The sequence below is a fragment of the Somniosus microcephalus genome, unplaced genomic scaffold (assembly GCF_052327205.1).
Source record: "Somniosus microcephalus isolate GS21.2 unplaced genomic scaffold, FLI_Smic_1.0 unresolved_chr2, whole genome shotgun sequence".
Taxonomy (NCBI): domain Eukaryota; kingdom Metazoa; phylum Chordata; class Chondrichthyes; order Squaliformes; family Somniosidae; genus Somniosus; species Somniosus microcephalus.
This window is the reverse complement of record NW_028225180.1, coordinates 10001968-10022461: the sequence shown is the minus strand read 5'-3', so window position 1 is coordinate 10022461 and position 20494 is coordinate 10001968. Positions and strand designations below refer to the sequence as shown.

The following is a 20494-nucleotide window of genomic DNA, read 5'->3' as shown; positions in this document are numbered from 1 at the left end:
GAGAGTTTGGATGAGTTGAGTGGTTTGAGGGTTTGGATGAGTTGAGTGATGTGAGGGTTTGGATGATTTGAGTGATTTGAGGGTTTGGATGAGTTGAGTGATTTGAGGGTTTGGATGAGTTGTTTGATGTGAGGGTTTGGATGAGTTGGGTGATTTGAGGGTTTGGATGAGTTGGGTGATTTGAGGGTTTGGATGAGTTGGGTGTTTTGAGGGTTTGAATGAGTTGGGTGGTGTGAGGGTTGGTATGAGTTGGGTGATATGAGGGTTGGGTGAGTTGAGTAGTGTGAGGGATTGGATGAGTTGGGTGATTTGAGGGTTTGGATGAGTTGTTTGATGTGAGGGTTTGGATGAGTTGAGTGGTTTGAGGTTTTGGATGATTTGAGTGGTTTGAGTGTTTGGATGAGTTGAGTGGTTTGAGGGTTTGGATGAGTTGAGTGGTTTGAGGGTTTGGATGAGTTGGGTGATGTGAGGGTTTGGATGAGTGGGGTGATTTGAGGGTTTGGATGAGTTGAGTGATGTGAGGGTTTGGCTGAGTTGAGTGATTTGAGGGTTTGGATGAGTTGGGTGATTTGACGGTTTGGATGAGTTGGGTGATTTGAGGGTTCGGATGAGTTGGGTGATTTGAGGGTTTGGATGAGTTGTTTGATGTGAGGGTTTGGATGAATTGAGTGGTTTGAGTGTTTGGATGAGTTGAGTGGTTTGAGGGTTTGGATGAGTTCAGTGGTTTGAGTGTTTGGATGAATTGGGTGATGTGAGGGTTTGGATGAGTGGGGTGATTTGAGGGTTTGGATGAGTTGTTTGATGTGAGGGTTTGGATAAGTTGGGTGATTTGAGGTTTTGGATGAGTTGAATGGTTTGAGGGTTTGGATGAGTTGAGTGATGTGAGGGTTTGGATGAGTTGGTTGATGTGAGGGTTTGGATGAGTTGAGTGATGTGAGGGTTGGGATGAGCTGGGTGATTTGAGGGTTTGGATGAGTTGAGTGATGTGAGGGTTGGGATATGTTGGGTGATTTGAGGGTTTGGATGAGTTGTTTGATGTGAGTGTTTGGATGAGTTGGTTGATGTGAGCGTTTGGATGATTTGAGTGATGTGAGGGTTGGGATGAGTTGGGTGATTTGAGGGTTTGGATGAGTCGAGTGATGTGAGGGTTTGGATGAGTTGAGTGATGTGAGGGTTTGGATGAGTTGGGTGATGTGAGGGTTTGGATGAGTTGAGTGATGTGGGGGTTTGGATGAGTTGAGTGATGTGAGGGTTTGGATGAGTTGGGTGATGTGAGGGTTTGGATGAGTTCAGTGAATTGAGGGTTTGGATGAGTTCACTGATTTAAGAGTTTGGATGAGTTCGGTGATTTGAGGGATTGGATGAGTTGAGTGATGTGAGGTTTTGGATGAGTTGGGTGATTTGAGGGTTTGGATGAGTTGAGTGATTTGAGGGTTTGGAAGAGTTGAGTGATTTGAGGGTTTGGATGAGTTGAGTGATTTGAGGGTTTGGATGAGTTGAGTGATTTGAGGGTTTGGATGAGTTGAGTGATTTGAGGGTTTGGATGAGTTGGGTGATGTGAGGCTTGGGATGAGTTGAGTGATTTGAGGATTTGGATGAGTTGGGTGATTTGAGGGATTGGATGAGTTGAGTGATGTGAGGGTTTGGATTAGTTGAATGATGTGAGGGTTTGGATGAGTTGAGTGATTTGAGGGTTTGGATGAGTTGAGTGATTTGAGGGTTTGGATGAGCTGGGTGATTTGAGGGTTTGTACGAGTTGGGTGATTTGAGGGTTTGGAGGAGTCACGTGATTTGAGGGTTTGGATGAGTTGAGTGATGTGAGTGTTTGGATGAGTTGGGTGATTTGAGGTTTTGGATGAGTTGAGTGATTTGTGTGTTTGGATGAGTTGGGTGATTTGAGGGTTTGGATGAGTTGAGTGATTTGAGGGTTTGGATGAGTTGAGTGGTTTGAGGGTTTGGGTGAGTTGGGAGATTTGATGGTTCGGATGAGTTGAGTCATTTGAGGTTTTGGATGAGTTGAGTGGTTTGAGAGTTTGGGTGAGTTGGGTGATTTGAGGGTTTGGATGAGTTGAGTGATTTGAGGGATTGGATGTGTTGAGTGATGTGAGTGTTTGGCTGAGTTGAGTGGTTTGAGGGTTTGGATGAGTTGGGTGATGTGAGGGTTTGGATGAGTTGAGTGATTTGATGGTTTGGATGAGTTGAGTGATGTGAGGGTTTCGATGAGTTGTTTGATGTGAGGGTTTGGAGGATTTGTGTGATTTGAGGAATTGGATGAGTTGAGTGGTTTGAGGGTTTGGATGAGTTGAGTGATTTGAGGTTTTGGATGAGTTGAGTGATTTGAGGGTTTGGATGAGTTGGGTGGTTTGAGGCTTTGGATGAGTTGAGTGATTTGAGGGTTTGGATGAGTTGAGTGATTTGAGGGTTTGAATGAGCTGAGTGATTTGAGGGTTTGGATGAGTTGAGTGATGTGAGGGTTTGGATGAGTTGAGTGATGTGAGGGTTTGGATGAGTTGAGTGGTTTGAGGGTTTGGATGAGTTGAGTGATTTGAGGGTTTGGATGAGTTGAGTGATTTGAGGGTTGGATGAGTTGGGTGATTTGAGGGTTTGGATGAGTAGTTTGATGTGAGGGTTTGGATGAGTTGAGTGGTTTGAGGATTTGGATGAGTTGAGTGATGTGAGGGTTTGGATGAGTTGTTTGATGTGAGGGTTTGGATGAGTTGAGTGATGTGAGGGTTTGGATGAGTTGAGTGGTTTGAGGGTTTGGATGAGTCGAGTGATGTGAGGGTTTGGATGAGTTGAGTGATGTGAGGGTTTGGATGGGTTTGATGATGTGAGGGTTTGGATGAGTTGAGTGATGTGGGGGTTTGGATGAGTTGAGTGATGTGAGGGTTTGGATGAGTTGGGTGATGTGAGGGTTTGGATGAGTTCAGTGAATTGAGGGTTTGGATGAGTTCACTGATTTAAGAGTTTGGATGAGTTCGGTGATTTGAGGGATTGGATGAGTTGAGTGATGTGAGGTTTTGGATGAGTTGGGTGATTTGAGGGTTTGGATGAGTTGAGTGATTTGAGGGTTTGGAAGAGTTGAGTGATTTGAGGGGTTGGATGAGTTGAGTGATTTGAGGGTTTGGATGAGTTGAGTGATTTGAGGGTTTGGATGAGTTGAGTGATTTGAGGGTTTGGATGAGTTGAGTGATTTGAGAGTTTGGATGAGTTTAGAGATTTGAGGGTTGGGATGAGTTGGGTGGTTTGAGGGTTTGGATGAGTTGAGTGATTTGAGGGTTTGGATGAGTTGGGTGATGTGAGGGTTGGGATGAGTTGGGTGGTTTGAGGGTTTGGATGAGTTGAGTGATTTGAGGGTTTGGATGAGTTGAGTGATTTGAGGGTTTGGATGAGTTGCGTGATGTGAGGGTTGGGATGAGTTGGGTGGTTTGAGCGTTTGGATTAGTTGAGTGATGTGAGGGTTGTGATGAGTTGAGTGGTTTGAGGGTTTGAATGAGTTGAGTGGTTTGAGGGTTTGGATGAGTTGGGTGATTTGAGGGTTTGGATGAGTTGTTTGATGTGAGGGTTTGGATGAGTTGAGTGATTTGAGGGTTTGGATGAGTTGAGTGATTTGAGGGTTTGGATGAGTTGAGTGGTTTGAGGGTTTGGATGAGTTGAGTGATGTGAGAGTTTGGATGAGTTGAGTGGTTTGAGGGTTTGGATGAGTTGAGTGATGTGAGGGTTTGGATGATTTGAGTGATTTGAGGGTTTGGATGAGTTGAGTGATTTGAGGGTTTGGATGAGTTGTTTGATGTGAGGGTTTGGATGAGTTGGGTGATTTGAGGGTTTGGATGAGTTGGGTGATTTGAGGGTTTGGATGAGTTGGGTGGTTTGAGGGTTTGAATGAGTTGGGTGGTGTGAGGGTTGGTATGAGTTGGGTGATATGAGGGTTGGGGTGAGTTGAGTAGTGTGAGGGATTGGATGAGTTGGGTGATTTGAGGGTTTGGATGAGTTGTTTGATGTGAGGGTTTGGATGAGTTGAGTGGTTTGAGGTTTTGGATGATTTGAGTGGTTTGAGTGTTTGGATGAGTTGAGTGGTTTGAGGGTTTGGATGAGTTGGGTGATGTGAGGGTTTGGATGAGTGGGGTGATTTGAGGGTTTGGATGAGTTGAGTGATGTGAGGGTTTGGCTGAGTTGAGTGATTTGAGGGTTTGGATGAGTTGGGTGATTTGACGGTTTGGATGAGTTGGGTGATTTGAGGGTTCGGATGAGTTGGGTGATTTGAGGGTTTGGATGAGTTGTTTGATGTGAGGGTTTGGATGAATTGAGTGGTTTGAGTGTTTGGATGAGTTGAGTGGTTTGAGGGTTTGGATGAGTTCAGTGGTTTGAGTGTTTGGATGAATTGGGTGATGTGAGGCTTGGGATGAGTTGAGTGATTTGAGGATTTGGATGAGTTGGGTGATTTGAGGGATTGGATGAGTTGAGTGATGTGAGGGTTTGGATTAGTTGAATGATGTGAGGGTTTGGATGAGTTGAGTGATTTGAGGGTTTGGATGAGTTGAGTGATTTGAGGGTTTGGATGAGCTGGGTCATTTGAGGGTTTGGACGAGTTGGGTGATTTGAGGGTTTGGAGGAGTCACGTGATTTGAGGGTTTGGATGAGTTGAGTGATGTGAGTGTTTGGATGAGTTGGGTGATTTGAGGTTTTGGATGAGTTGAGTGATTTGTGTGTTTGGATGAGTTGGGTGATTTGAGGGTTTGGATGAGTTGAGTGATTTGAGGGTTTGGATGAGTTGGAGTGATTTGAGGGTTTGGATGAGTTGAGTGGTTTGAGGGTTTGGGTGAGTTGGGAGATTTGATGGTTCGGATGAGTTGAGTCATTTGAGGTTTTGGATGAGTTGAGTGGTTTGAGAGTTTGGGTGAGTTGGGTGATTTGAGGGTTTGGATGAGTTGAGTGATTTGAGGGATTGGATGTGTTGAGTGATGTGAGTGTTTGGCTGAGTTGAGTGGTTTGAGGGTTTGGATGAGTTGGGTGATGTGAGGGTTTGGATGAGTTGAGTGATTTGAGGGTTTGGATGAGTTGAGTGATGTGAGGGTTTCGATGAGTTGTTTGATGTGAGGGTTTGGAGGATTTGAGTGATTTGAGGAATTGGATGAGTTGAGTGGTTTGAGGGTTTGGATGAGTTGAGTGATTTGAGGTTTTGGATGAGTTGAGTGATTTGAGGGTTTGGATGAGTTGGGTGGTTTGAGGCTTTGGATGAGTTGAGTGATTTGAGGGTTTGGATGAGTTGAGTGATTTGAGGGTTTGAATGAGCTGAGTGATTTGAGGGTTTGGATGAGTTGAGTGATGTGAGGGTTTGGATGAGTTGAGTGATGTGAGGGTTTGGATGAGTTGAGTGGTTTGAGGGTTTGGATGAGTTGAGTGATTTGAGGGTTTGGATGAGTTGAGTGATTTGAGGGTTGGATGAGTTGGGTGATTTGAGGGTTTGGATGAGTAGTTTGATGTGAGGGTTTGGATGAGTTGAGTGGTTTGAGGATTTGGATGAGTTGAGTGATGTGAGGGTTTGGATGAGTTGTTTGATGTGAGGGTTTGGATGAGTTGAGTGATGTGAGGGTTTGGATGAGTTGAGTGGTTTGAGGGTTTGGATGAGTCGAGTGATGTGAGGGTTTGGATGAGTTGAGTGATGTGAGGGTTTGGATGAGTTGGGTGATGTGAGGGTTTGGATGAGTTGAGTGATGTGGGGGTTTGGATGAGTTGAGTGATGTGAGGGTTTGGATGAGTTGGGTGATGTGAGGGTTTGGATGAGTTCAGTGAATTGGGGGTTTGGATGAGTTCACTGATTTAAGAGTTTGGATGAGTTCGGTGATTTGAGGGATTGGATGAGTTGAGTGATGTGAGGTTTTGGATGAGTTGGGTGATTTGAGGGTTTGGATGAGTTGAGTGATTTGAGGGTTTGGAAGAGTTGAGTGATTTGAGGGTTTGGATGAGTTGAGTGATTTGAGGGTTTGGATGAGTTGAGTGATTTGAGGGTTTGGATGAGTTGAGTGATTTGAGGGTTTGGATGAGTTGAGTGATTTGAGAGTTTGGATGAGTTTAGAGATTTGAGGGTTGGGATGAGTTGGGTGGTTTGAGGGTTTGGATGAGTTGAGTGATTTGAGGGTTTGGATGAGTTGGGTGATGTGAGGGTTGGGATGAGTTGGGTGGTTTGAGGGTTTGGATGAGTTGAGTGATTTGAGGGTTTGGATGAGTTGAGTGATTTGAGGGTTTGGATGAGTTGCATGATGTGAGGGTTGGGATGAGTTGGGTGGTTTGAGCGTTTGGATTAGTTGAGTGATGTGAGGGTTGTGATGAGTTGAGTGGTTTGAGGGTTTGAATGAGTTGAGTGGTTTGAGGGTTTGGATGAGTTGGGTGATTTGAGGGTTTGGATGAGTTGTTTGATGTGAGGGTTTGGATGAGTTGAGTGATTTGAGGGTTTGGATGAGTTGAGTGATTTGAGGGTTTGGATGAGTTGAGTGGTTTGAGGGTTTGGATGAGTTGAGTGATGTGAGAGTTTGGATGAGTTGAGTGGTTTGAGGGTTTGGATGAGTTGAGTGATGTGAGGGTTTGGATGATTTGAGTGATTTGAGGGTTTGGATGAGTTGAGTGATTTGAGGGTTTGGATGAGTTGTTTGATGTGAGGGTTTGGATGAGTTGGGTGATTTGAGGGTTTGGATGAGTTGGGTGATTTGAGGGTTTGGATGAGTTGGGTGTTTTGAGGGTTTGAATGAGTTGGGTGGTGTGAGGGTTGGTATGAGTTGGGTGATATGAGGGTTGGGTGAGTTGAGTAGTGTGAGGGATTGGATGAGTTGGGTGATTTGAGGGTTTGGATGAGTTGTTTGATGTGAGGGTTTGGATGAGTTGAGTGGTTTGAGGTTTTGGATGATTTGAGTGGTTTGAGTGTTTGGATGAGTTGAGTGGTTTGAGGGTTTGGATGAGTTGAGTGGTTTGAGGGTTTGGATGAGTTGGGTGATGTGAGGGTTTGGATGAGTGGGGTGATTTGAGGGTTTGGATGAGTTGAGTGATGTGAGGGTTTGGCTGAGTTGAGTGATTTGAGGGTTTGGATGAGTTGGGTGATTTGACGGTTTGGATGAGTTGGGTGATTTGAGGGTTTGGATGAGTTGGGTGATTTGAGGGTTTGGATGAGTTGTTTGATGTGAGGGTTTGGATGAATTGAGTGGTTTGAGTGTTTGGATGAGTTGAGTGGTTTGAGGGTTTGGATGAGTTCAGTGGTTTGAGTGTTTGGATGAATTGGGTGATGTGAGGGTTTGGATGAGTGGGGTGATTTGAGGGTTTGGATGAGTTGTTTGATGTGAGGGTTTGGATAAGTTGGGTGATTTGAGGTTTTGGATGAGTTGAATGGTTTGAGGGTTTGGATGAGTTGAGTGATGTGAGGGTTTGGATGAGTTGGTTGATGTGAGGGTTTGGATGAGTTGAGTGATGTGAGGGTTGGGATGAGCTGGGTGATTTGAGGGTTTGGATGAGTTGAGTGATGTGAGGGTTGGGATATGTTGGGTGATTTGAGGGTTTGGATGAGTTGTTTGATGTGAGTGTTTGGATGAGTTGGTTGATGTGAGCGTTTGGATGATTTGAGTGATGTGAGGGTTGGGATGAGTTGGGTGATTTGAGGGTTTGGATGAGTTGAGTGATGTGAGAGTTTGGATGAGTTGAGTGATTTGAGGGTTTGGATGAGTTGAGTGATGTGAGGGTTTGGATGTGTTGTGCGATTTGAGGGTTTGGATGAGTTGAGTGATTTGAGGGTTTGGATGAGTTGTTTGTTGTGAGGGTTTGGATGAGTTGAGTGGTTTGAGGGTTTGGATGAGTTGAGTGATGTAAGGGTTTGGATGAGTTGGGTGATGTGAGGGTTTGGATGAGTTGAGAGATGTGAGGGTTTGGATGAGTTGAGTGATGTGAGGGTTTGGATGAGTTGAGTGATGTGAGGGTTTGGATGAGTTGAGTGATTTGAGGGTTTGGATGAGTTGTTTGATGTGAGGGTTTGGCTGAGTTGAGTGGTTTGAGGTTTTGGATGAGTTGAATGATGTGAGGGTTTGGATGAGTTGTTTGATGTGAGGGTTTGGATGAGTTGAGTGATGTGAGGGTTTGGATGAGTTGAGTGGTTTGAGGGTTTGGATGAGTTGAGTGATGTGAGGTTTTGGATGAGTTGGGTGATGTGAGGGTTTGGATGAGTTGAGTGATGTGGGGGTTTGGATGAATTGAGTGATGTGAGGGTTTGGATGAGTTGAGTGATGTGAGGGTTTGGATGAGTTGGGTGATGTGAGGGTTTGGATGAGTTCAGTGATTTGAGGATTTGGATGAGTTGAGTGATTTAAGAGTTTGGATGAGTTGGGTGATTTGAGGGATTGGATGAGTTGAGTGATGTGAGGGTTTGGATGAGTTGGGTGATTTGAGGGTTTGGATGAGTTGAGCGATTTGAGGGTTTGGAACAGTTGAGTGATTTGAGGGTTTGGATGAGTTGAGTGATTTGAGCGTTTGGATGAGTTGAGTGATTTGAGGGTTTGGATGAGTTTAGTGATTTGAGGTTTGGGATGAGTTGGGTGGTTTGAGGGTTTGGATGAGTTGAGTGATTTGAGGGTTTGGATGAGTTGGGTGATGTGAGGGTTGGGATGAGTTGGGTGGTTTGAGGGTTTGGATGAGTTGAGTGATTTGTGGGTTTGTATGAGTTGAGTGATTTGAGGGTTTGGATGAGTTGGGTGATCTGAGGGTTGGGATGAGTTGGGTGGTTTGAGGGTTTGGATTAGTTGAGTGATGTGAGAGTTGTGATGAGTTGAGTGGTTTGAGGGTTTGGATGAGTTGAGTGGTTTGAGTGTTTGGATGAGTTGGGTGATTTGAGGGTTTGGATGAGTTGTTTGATGTGAGGGTTTGGATGAGTTAAGTGATATGCAGGTTTGGATGAGTTGAGTGATTTGAGGGTTTGGATGAGTTGAGTGGTTTCAGGGTTTGGATGAGTTGAGTGATGTGAGGGTTTGGATGAGTTGAGTGGTTTGAGGGTTTGGATGAGTTGAGTGATGTGAGGGTTTGGATGAGTTGAGTGATTTGAGGGTTTGGATGAGTTGAGTGATTTGAGGGTTTGGATGAGTTGTTTGATGTGAGGGTTTGGATGAGTTGGGTGATTTGAAGGTTTGGATGAGTTGAGTGATGTGAGGGTTTGGCTGAGTTGAGTGATTTGAGGGTTTGGATGAGTTGGGTGATTTAAGAGTTTGGATGAGTTGGGCGATTTGAGGGATTGGATGAGTTGAGTGATGTGAGGGTTTGGATGAGTTGGGTGATTTGAGGGTTTGGATGAGTTGAGTGATTTGAGGGTTTGGAAGAGTTGAGTGATTTGAGGGTTTGGATGAGTTGAGTGATTTGAGCGTTTCGATGAGTTGAGTGATTTGAGGGTTTGGATCAGTTTAGTGATTTGAGGGTTTGGATGAGTTGGGTGGTTTGAGGGTTTGGATGAGTTGAGTGATTTGAGGGTTTGGATGAGTTGAGTGATTTGTGAGTTTGTTTGAGTTGAGTGATTTGAGGGTTTGGATGAGTTGGGTGATCTGAGGGTTGGGATGAGTTGGGTGGTTTGAGGGTTTGGATTAGTTGAGTGGTTTGAGGGTTTGGATGAGTTGGGTGATTTGAGGGTTTGGATGAGTTGTTTGATGTGAGGGTTTGGATGAGTTGAGTGATATGCGGGTTTGGATGAGTTGAGTGATTTGAGGGTTTGGATGAGTTGAGTGGTTTGAGGGTTGGGATGAGTTGAGTGATGTGAGGGTTTGGATGAGTTGAGTGGTTTGAGGGTTTGGATGAGTTGAGTGATGTGAGGGTTTGGATGAGTTGAGTGATTTGAGGGTTTGGATGAGTTGAGTGATTTGAGGGTTTGGCTGAGTTGTTTGATGTGAGGGTTTGGAGGAGTTGGGTGATTTGAGGGTTTGGATGAGCTGAGTGATGTGAGGGTTTGGCTGAGTTGAGTGATTTGAGGGTTTGGATGAGTTGGGTGGTTTGAGGGTTTGGATGAGTTGAGTGGTTTGAGTGTTTGGATGAGTTGAGTGGTTTGAGGGTTTGGATGAGTTGAGTGGTTTGAGGGTTTGGATTAGTTGGGTGATGTGAGGGTTTGGATGAGTGGGGTAATTTGAGGGTTTGGATGAGTTGAGTGATGTGAGGGTTTGGCTGAGTTGAGTGATTTGAGGGTTTGGATGAGTTGGGTGATTTGAGGGTTTGGATGAGTTGGGTGATTTGAGGGTTTGGATGAGTTAGGTGATTTGAGGGTTTGGATGAGTTGTTTGTTGTGAGCGTTTGGATGAGTTGAGTGGTTTGAGTGTTTGGATGAGTTGAGTGGTTTGAGGGTTTGGATGAGTTGGTTGATGTGAGGGTTGGGATGAATTGGGTGATTTGAGGGTTTGGATGAGTTGAGTGATGTGAGGGTTTGGATGAGTTGAGTGATTTGAGGGTTTGATGGGTTGAGTGATGTGAGGGTTTGGATGAGTTGTGTGATTTCGTGGTGGCACGGTGGCATAGTGGTTAGCACTGTTGCCTCACAGCGCCAGAGACCCGGGTTCGAATCTGGCCTCGGGCGACTGTCTGTGTGGAGTTTGCACATTCTCACCGTGTTTGCGTGGGTTTCCTCCGGGTGCTCCGGTTTCCTCCCACAGTCCAAAGATGTGCGGGTTAGGTTGATTGGCTATGATAAATTGACCCTTAGTGTTAGGGGGATTAAATACGTGGGGTTACGGGGATAGGGTGGGATATGTGTTGGTGTAGGGGTTACGGGGCTCGGGTGGGATATGTGTCGGTGCAGGCTGCACTGTGGGGTTTCTGTGATTCTGTGATTCTGTGATTTGAGGGTTTGGATGAGTTGAGTGATTTGAGGGTTTGGATGAGTTGTTTGTTGTGAGGGTTTGGATGAGTTGCGTGGTTTGAGGGTTTGGATGAGTTGAGTGAAGTGAGGGTTTGGATGAGTTGAGTGATGTGAGGGTTTGGATGAGTTGAGTGATTTGAGGGTTTGGATGAGTTGAGTGATGTGAGGGTTTGGATGAGTTGAATGATGTGAGGGTTTGGATGAGTTGAATGATGTGAGGGTTTGGATGAGTTGAGTGATGTGAGGGTTTGGATGAGTTGAGTGATGTGAGGGTTTGGATGAGTTGAGTGATTTGAGGGTTTGGATGAGTTGGGTGATTTGAGGGATTGGATGAGTTGAGTGATGTGAGGGTTTCGATGAGTTGAGTGATTTGAGGGTTTGGATGAGTTGAGTGATGTGAGGGTTTGGATGAGTTGGGTGATGTGAGGGTTTGGATGAGTTGAGTGATGTGAGGGTTTCGATGAGTTGAGTGATTTGAGGGATAGGATGAGTTGAGTGATGTGAGGGTTTGGATGAGTTGAATGATGTGAGGGTTTGGATGAGTTGAGTGATGTGAGGGTTTGGATGAGTTGAGTGATGTGAGGGTTTGGATGAGTTGAGTGATTTGAGGGTTTGGATGAGTTGGGTGATTTGAGGGTTTGGATGAGTTGAGTGATTTGAGGGTTTGGATTAGTTGGGTGATTTGAGGGTTTGGATGAGTTGGGTGATTTGAGGTTTGGACGAGTTGGGTGATTTGAGGGTTTGGATGAGTTGGGTGATTTGAGGGTTTGGATGAGTTGAGTGAAGTGAGGGTTTGGATGAGTTGGGTGATATGAGGGTTTGGATGAGTTGAGTGGTTTGAGGGTTTGGATGAGTTGAGTGGTTTGAGGGTTTGGATGAGTTGAGTGATGTGAGGGTTTGGATGAGTTGAGTGATTTGAGGTTTGGACGAGTTGGGTGATTTGAGGGTTTGGATGAGTTGGGTGATTTGAGGGTTTGGATGAGTTGAGTGAAGTGAGGGTTTGGATGAGTTGGGTGATATGAGGGTTTGGATGAGTTGAGTGGTTTGAGGGTTTGGATGAGTTGAGTGGTTTGAGGGTTTGGATGAGTTGGGTGATTTGATGGTTTGGATGAGTTGAGTGATGTGAGGGTTTGGATGAGTTGAGTGGTTTGAGGGTTGGGATGAGTTGGGTGATTTGAGGGTTGGGATGAGTTGGGTGGTTTGAGGGTTTGGATGAGTTGAGTGATTTGAGGGTTTGGATGAGTTGAGTGAGGTGAGTGTTTGGCTGAGTTGAGTGGTTTGAGGGTTTGGATGAGTTGAGTGAGGTGAGTGTTTGGCTGAGTTGAGTGGTTTGAGGGTTTGGATGAGTTGGGTGATTTGAGTGTTTGGATGAGTTGAGTGATTTGAGGGTTTGGATGAGTTGGGTGATGTGAGGGTTTGGATGAGTTGAGTGATGTGAGGGTTTGGATGAGTTGAGTGGTTTGAGGGTTTGGATGAGTTGAGTGGTTTGAGGGTTTGGATGAGTTGAGTGATGTGAGGGTTTGGATGAGTTGAGTGATGTGAGGGTTTGGATGAGTTGGGTGATTTGAGGGTTGGGATGAGTTGGGTGATTTGAGGGTTGGGATGAGTTGGGTGGTTTGAGGGTTTGGATGAGTTGAGTGATTTGAGGGTTTGGATGAGTTGGGTGATTTGAGGGTTTGGATGAGTTGAGTGATTTGAGGGTTTGGATGAGTTGGGTGATTTGAGGGTTTGGATGAGTTGAGTGATTTGAGGGATTGGATGAGTTGAGTGGTTTGAGGGTTGGGCTGAGTTGGGTGATTTGAGGGTTTGGATGAGTTGAGTGATTTGAGGGTTTGGATGAGTTGGGTGATTTGAGGGTTTGGATGAGTTGAGTGATTTGAGGGATTGGATGAGTTGAGTGATTTGAGGGTTTGATGGGTTGAGTGATGTGAGGGTTTGGATGAGTTGTGTGATTTCGTGGTGGCACGGTGGCATAGTGGTTAGCACTGTTGCCTCACAGCGCCAGAGACCCGGGTTCGAATCTGGCCTCGGGCGACTGTCTGTGTGGAGTTTGCACATTCTCACCGTGTTTGCGTGGGTTTCCTCCGGGTGCTCCGGTTTCCTCCCACAGTCCAAAGATGTGCGGGTTAGGTTGATTGGCTATGATAAATTGACCCTTAGTGTTAGGGGGATTAAATACGTGGGGTTACGGGGATAGGGTGGGATATGTGTTGGTGTAGGGGTTACGGGGATCGGGTGGGATATGTGTCGGTGCAGGCTGCACTGTGGGGTTTCTGTGATTCTGTGATTCTGTGATTTGAGGGTTTGGATGAGTTGAGTGATTTGAGGGTTTGGATGAGTTGTTTGTTGTGAGGGTTTGGATGAGTTGCGTGGTTTGAGGGTTTGGATGAGTTGAGTGAAGTGAGGGTTTGGATGAGTTGAGTGATGTGAGGGTTTGGATGAGTTGAGTGATTTGAGGGTTTGGATGAGTTGAGTGATGTGAGGGTTTGGATGAGTTGAATGATGTGAGGGTTTGGATGAGTTGAATGATGTGAGGGTTTGGATGAGTTGAGTGATGTGAGGGTTTGGATGAGTTGAGTGATGTGAGGGTTTGGATGAGTTGAGTGATTTGAGGGTTTGGATGAGTTGGGTGATTTGAGGGATTGGATGAGTTGAGTGATGTGAGGGTTTCGATGAGTTGAGTGATTTGAGGGTTTGGATGAGTTGAGTGATGTGAGGGTTTGGATGAGTTGGGTGATGTGAGGGTTTGGATGAGTTGAGTGATGTGAGGGTTTCGATGAGTTGAGTGATTTGAGGGATAGGATGAGTTGAGTGATGTGAGGGTTTGGATGAGTTGAATGATGTGAGGGTTTGGATGAGTTGAGTGATGTGAGGGTTTGGATGAGTTGAGTGATGTGAGGGTTTGGATGAGTTGAGTGATTTGAGGGTTTGGATGAGTTGGGTGATTTGAGGGTTTGGATGAGTTGAGTGATTTGAGGGTTTGGATTAGTTGGGTGATTTGAGGGTTTGGATGAGTTGGGTGATTTGAGGTTTGGACGAGTTGGGTGATTTGAGGGTTTGGATGAGTTGGGTGATTTGAGGGTTTGGATGAGTTGAGTGAAGTGAGGGTTTGGATGAGTTGGGTGATATGAGGGTTTGGATGAGTTGAGTGGTTTGAGGGTTTGGATGAGTTGAGTGGTTTGAGGGTTTGGATGAGTTGAGTGATGTGAGGGTTTGGATGAGTTGAGTGATTTGAGGTTTGGACGAGTTGGGTGATTTGAGGTTTTGGATGGGTTGGGTGATTTGAGGGTTTGGATGAGTTGAGTGAAGTGAGGGTTTGGATGAGTTGGGTGATATGAGGGTTTGGATGAGTTGAGTGGTTTGAGGGTTTGGATGAGTTGAGTGGTTTGAGGGTTTGGATGAGTTGGGTGATTTGATGGTTTGGATGAGTTGAGTGATGTGAGGGTTTGGATGAGTTGAGTGGTTTGAGGGTTGGGATGAGTTGGGTGATTTGAGGGTTGGGATGAGTTGGGTGGTTTGAGGGTTTGGATGAGTTGAGTGATTTGAGGGTTTGGATGAGTTGAGTGAGGTGAGTGTTTGGCTGAGTTGAGTGGTTTGAGGGTTTGGATGAGTTGAGTGAGGTGAGTGTTTGGCTGAGTTGAGTGGTTTGAGGGTTTGGATGAGTTGGGTGATTTGAGTGTTTGGATGAGTTGAGTGATTTGAGGGTTTGGATGAGTTGGGTGATGTGAGGGTTTGGATGAGTTGAGTGATGTGAGGGTTTGGATGAGTTGAGTGGTTTGAGGGTTTGGATGAGTTGAGTGGTTTGAGGGTTTGGATGAGTTGAGTGATGTGAGGGTTTGGATGAGTTGAGTGATGTGAGGGTTTGGATGAGTTGGGTGATTTGAGGGTTGGGATGAGTTGGGTGATTTGAGGGTTGGGATGAGTTGGGTGGTTTGAGGGTTTGGATGAGTTGAGTGATTTGAGGGTTTGGATGAGTTGGGTGATTTGCGGGTTGGGATGAGTTGAGTGACGTGAGGGTTTGGATGAGTTGGGTGATTTGCGGGTTGGGCTGAGTTGAGTGATGTGAGGGTTTGGATGAGTTGAGTGATTTGAGGGTTTGGATGAGTTGGGTGATTTGAGGGTTTGGATGAGTTGAGTGATTTGAGGGATTGGATGAGTTGAGTGGTTTGAGGGTTGGGCTGAGTTGGGTGATTTGAGGGTTTGGATGAGTTGAGTGATTTGAGGGTTTGGATGAGTTGGGTGATTTGAGGGTTTGGATGAGTTGAGTGATTTGAGGGATTGGATGAGTTGAGTGATTTGAGGGTTTGATGGGTTGAGTGATGTGAGGGTTTGGATGAGTTGTGTGATTTCGTGGTGGCACGGTGGCATAGTGGTTAGCACTGTTGCCTCACAGCGCCAGAGACCCGGGTTCGAATCTGGCCTCGGGCGACTGTCTGTGTGGAGTTTGCACATTCTCACCGTGTTTGCGTGGGTTTCCTCCGGGTGCTCCGGTTTCCTCCCACAGTCCAAAGATGTGCGGGTTAGGTTGATTGGCTATGATAAATTGACCCTTAGTGTTAGGGGGATTAAATACGTGGGGTTACGGGGATAGGGTGGGATATGTGTTGGTGTAGGGGTTACGGGGATCGGGTGGGATATGTGTCGGTGCAGGCTGCACTGTGGGGTTTCTGTGATTCTGTGATTCTGTGATTTGAGGGTTTGGATGAGTTGAGTGATTTGAGGGTTTGGATGAGTTGTTTGTTGTGAGGGTTTGGATGAGTTGCGTGGTTTGAGGGTTTGGATGAGTTCAGTGAAGTGAGGGTTTGGATGAGTTGAGTGATGTGAGGGTTTGGATGAGTTGAGTGATTTGAGGGTTTGGATGAGTTGAGTGATGTGAGGGTTTGGATGAGTTGAATGATGTGAGGGTTTGGATGAGTTGAATGATGTGAGGGTTTGGATGAGTTGAGTGATGTGAGGGTTTGGATGAGTTGAGTGATTTGAGGGTTTGGATGAGTTGGGTGATTTGAGGGATTGGATGAGTTGAGTGATGTGAGGGTTTCGATGAGTTGAGTGATTTGAGGGTTTGGATGAGTTGAGTGATGTGAGGGTTTGGATGAGTTGGGTGATGTGAGGGTTTGGATGAGTTGAGTGATGTGAGGGTTTCGATGAGTTGAGTGATTTGAGGGATAGGATGAGTTGAGTGATGTGAGGGTTTGGATGAGTTGAATGATGTGAGGGTTTGGATGAGTTGAGTGATGTGAGGGTTTGGATGAGTTGAGTGATGTGAGGGTTTGGATGAGTTGAGTGATTTGAGGGTTTGGATGAGTTGGGTGATTTGAGGGTTTGGATGAGTTGAGTGATTTGAGGGTTTGGATTAGTTGGGTGATTTGAGGGTTTGGATGAGTTGGGTGATTTGAGGTTTGGACGAGTTGGGTGATTTGAGGGTTTGGATGAGTTGGGTGATTTGAGGGTTTGGATGAGTTGAGTGAAGTGAGGGTTTGGATGAGTTGGGTGATATGAGGGTTTGGATGAGTTGAGTGGTTTGAGGGTTTGGATGAGTTGAGTGGTTTGAGGGTTTGGATGAGTTGAGTGATGTGAGGGTTTGGATGAGTTGAGTGATTTGAGGTTTGGACGAGTTGGGTGATTTGAGGGTTTGGATGAGTTGGGTGATTTGAGGGTTTGGATGAGTTGAGTGAAGTGAGGGTTTGGATGAGTTGGGTGATATGAGGGTTTGGATGAGTTGAGTGGTTTGAGGGTTTGGATGAGTTGAGTGGTTTGAGGGTTTGGATGAGTTGGGTGATTTGATGGTTTGGATGAGTTGAGTGATGTGAGGGTTTGGATGAGTTGAGTGGTTTGAGGGTTGGGATGAGTTGGGTGATTTGAGGGTTGGGATGAGTTGGGTGGTTTGAGGGTTTGGATGAGTTGAGTGATTTGAGGGTTTGGATGAGTTGAGTGAGGTGAGTGTTTGGCTGAGTTGAGTGGTTTGAGGGTTTGGATGAGTTGAGTGAGGTGAGTGTTTGGCTGAGTTGAGTGGTTTGAGGGTTTGGATGAGTTGGGTGATTTGAGTGTTTGGATGAGTTGAGTGATTTGAGGGTTTGGATGAGTTGGGTGATGTGAGGGTTTGGATGAGTTGAGTGATGTGAGGGTTTGGATGAGTTGAGTGGTTTGAGGGTTTGGATGAGTTGAGTGGTTTGAGGGTTTGGATGAGTTGAGTGATGTGAGGGTTTGGATGAGTTGAGTGATGTGAGGGTTTGGATGAGTTGGGTGATTTGAGGGTTGGGATGAGTTGGGTGATTTGAGGGTTGGGATGAGTTGGGTGGTTTGAGGGTTTGGATGAGTTGAGTGATTTGAGGGTTTGGATGAGTTGGGTGATTTGCGGGTTGGGATGAGTTGAGTGACGTGAGGGTTTGGATGAGTTGGGTGATTTGCGGGTTGGGCTGAGTTGAGTGATGTGAGGGTTTGGATGAGTTGAGTGATTTGAGGGTTTGGATGAGTTGGGTGATTTGAGGGTTTGGATGAGTTGAGTGATTTGAGGGATTGGATGAGTTGAGTGGTTTGAGGGTTGGGCTGAGTTGAGTGGTTTGAGGGTTGGGCTGAGTTGGGTGATGTGAGGGTGGAGCAGGGACTGATTGACTGGAGCAGGGTCTGATTGGCTGGAGCAGTGTCTGATTGTCTGTGGCAGGGTCTGATTGGCTGGAGCAAGGTCTGATCGGCTGGAGCAGGGTCTGATTGGCTGGAGCAGGGACTGATTGTCTGTGGCAGGGTCTGATTGGCTGGAGCAAGGTCTGATCGGCTGGAGCAGCGTCTGATTGTCTGGAGCAGGGTCTGATTGTCTGGAGCAGGGTCTGATTGTCTGGAGCAGGGTCTGATTGTCTGGAGCAGGGTCTGATTGTCTGGAGCAGGGTCTGATTGTCTGGAGCAGGGTCTGATTGTCTGGAGCAGCGTCTGATTGTCTGGAGCAGGGTCTGATTGTCTGGAGCAGGGACTGATTGTCTGGAGCAAGGTCTGATTGTCTGGAGCAGGGTCTGATTGTCTGGAGCAGGGTCTGATTGTCTGGAGCAGGGTCTGATTGTCTGGAGCAGGGTCTGATTGTCTGGAGCAGGGTCTGATTGTCTGGAGCAGGGACTGATTGTCTGGAGCAGGGTCTGATTGGCTGGAGCAGGGTCTGATTGTCTGGAGCAGGGACTGATTGTCTGGAGCAGGGTCTGATTGGCTGGAGCAGGGTCTGATTGTCTGGAGCAGGGTCTGATTGGCTGGAGCAGGGACTGATTGTCTGGAGCAGGGACTGATTGGCTGGAGCAGGGTCTGATTGTCTGGAGCAAGGTCTGATTGGCTGGAGCAGGGTCTGATTGTCTGGAGCAGGGTCTGATTGTCTGGAGCAAGGTCTGATTGGCTGGAGCAGCGTCTGATTGTCTGGAGCAGCGTCTGATTGTCTGGAGCAGGGTCTGATTGTCTGGAGCAGGCTCTGATTGGCTGGAGCGGGGACTGATTGTCTGGAGCAGGGTCTGATTGGCTGGAGCAGGGTCTGATTGGCTGGAGCAGGGACTGATTGGCTGGAGCAGGGACTGATTGTCTGGAGCAGGGTCTGATTGTCTGGAGCAGGGACTGATTGGCTGGAGCAGGGTCTGATTGTCTGGAGCAGGGACTGATTGTCTGGAGCAGGGTCTGATTGGCTGGAGCAGGGACTGATTGGCTGGAGCAGGGACTGATTGTCTGGAGCAGGGACTGATTGTCTGGAGCAGGGACTGATTGGCTGGAGCAGGGACTGATTGTCTGCAGCAGGGTCTGATTGGCTGGAGCAGGGTCTGATTGTCTGGAGCAGGGTCTGATTGGCTGGAGCAGGGTCTGATTGGCTGGAGCAGGGTCTGATTGTCTGGAGCAGGGACTGATTGGCTGGAGCAGTGTCTGATTGTCTGGAGCAGGGACTGATTGGCTGGAGCAGGGTCTGATTGTCTGGAGCAGGGTCTGATTGGCTGGAGCAGGGTCTGATTGTCTGGAGCAGGGACTGATTGTCTGGAGCAGGGTCTGATTGGCTGGAGCAGGGTCTGATTGTCTGGAGCAGGGTCTGATTGGCTGGAGCAGGGACTGATTGTCTGGAGCAGTGTCTGATTGGCTGGATCAAGGTCTGATTGGCTGGAGCAGGGTCTGATTGTCTGGAGCAAGGTCTGATTGGCTGGAGCAGGGTCTGATTGGCTGGAGCAGTGTCTGATTGTCTGGAGCAGGGACTGATTGTCTGGAGCAGGGTCTGATTGTCTGGAGCAAGGTCTGATTGTCTGGAGCAGGGACTGATTGTCTGGAGCAGGGTCTGATTGTCTGGAGCAAGGTCTGATTGTCTGGAGCAGGGACTGATTGTCTGGAGCAGGGACTGATTGTCTGGAGCAAGGTCTGATTGGCTGGAGCAGGGACTGATTGTCTGGAGCAAGGTCTGATTGGCTGGAGCAGGGTCTGATTGGCTGGAGCAGGGACTGATTGTCTGGAGCAGGGTCTGATTGGCTGGAGCAGGGACTGATTGTCTGGAGCAAGGTCTGATTGTCTGGAGCAGGGTCTGATTGGCTGGAGCAAGGACTGATTGTCTGGAGCAGGGTCTGATTGGCTGGAGCAGGGACTGATTGTCTAATGCAGTGTCTGATTGGCTGGATCAAGGTCTGATTGGCTGGATCAGGGTCTGATTGGCTGGAGCAGGGACTGATTGTCTGGAGCAGGGTCTGATTGGCTGGAGCAGGGTCTGATTGGCTGGATCAAGGTCTGATTGTCTGGCGCAGGGTCTGATTGGCTGGAGCAGGGTCTGATTGTCTAATGCAGTGTCTGATTGGCTGGATCAAGGTCTGATTGTCTGGAGCAGGGACTGATTGTCTAATGCAGTGTCTGATTGGCTGGATCAAGGTCTGATTGGCTGGAGCAGGGACTGATTGGCTGGAGCAGGGTTCACTGGGGAGGGACCTGAAACCTGAATGAATGAATGTGATTTTTTTTCTCTCTGTCTTTTCCCAACTTCCTACTTCCTGCTTGCTCCAGGTCCTCCCAAGCCGCGGCCCGATTGGCGGCTGCCTGTTCTGCCCTGCCATTGGCCGGCGGGGGGCGATGACGTCGACGGGGCTTTTTTTTAGGACGAGAGGCGAGGAGGAAAGAGGCGCAGCAAGATCCCAGAGTGAGGGCCAGATCCTGGGCCCAGGGTGAGGAGCTGCAGTTCAGGCCAGCACAGCTTGTCCCCTTCACCTTCCCCTCTCCCTGCTGCCCTTGGCTGGGCCCAGAGAGAGTTTCTCTCTTTTACCACCTTCTCTCTCTCCATTTCCTCCTTCCCTCTCTCCCCTTTTTTTTAAAAGCAAACGGCCTGGAGGTTTCTTTCTCAGTTGCAACAACAACAACAAAAAAATCCTTTCTCTTCTCAGAAAGGATTTCTTTTCTTCCTTAAAATCCCCTTTTTTTAAAAAAAAGAAATTTTGTCTTTTTGAATTTTTTTCCTTTTTTAATTTTTTTTGTTTCGGGTGTTGCAAAAAGTTTTTTTTTTCCTTTCCCCCCCCCCCTCCCCCCCCACCTTCTTGGATTGAGCAACAAAGCTGCAAAGGGACGAGGGCGACACCACCCACAGCACCCAGAGGAGAGGAGGCGGTCTTCAGGGCAGAGGTGAGTAACACCCACCGCACTCAGAGTGAG

General features: G+C 47.1%; 1 protein-coding gene across 8 annotated transcripts in view; it reads left to right on the top strand.

The window, feature by feature from the left end:
* Positions 1 to 19908: 19908 nt before the first annotated feature.
* ctnnd1 (catenin (cadherin-associated protein), delta 1) overlaps positions 19909 to 20494 on the top strand; it is a 126682-nt gene continuing 126096 nt past the window's right edge. For 3 of the 8 annotated variants that reach the window (XM_085975829.1, XM_085975831.1, XM_085975828.1), the window contains exon 1: positions 19910 to 20464. The gene's annotated coding sequence lies outside the window, so the exon portion shown is untranslated. Of the gene's footprint in view, positions 20465 to 20494 lie in introns of all 8 variants that reach the window. The other 5 variants (XM_085975833.1, XM_085975830.1, XM_085975835.1 and 2 more) reach the window with 3 other exon arrangements.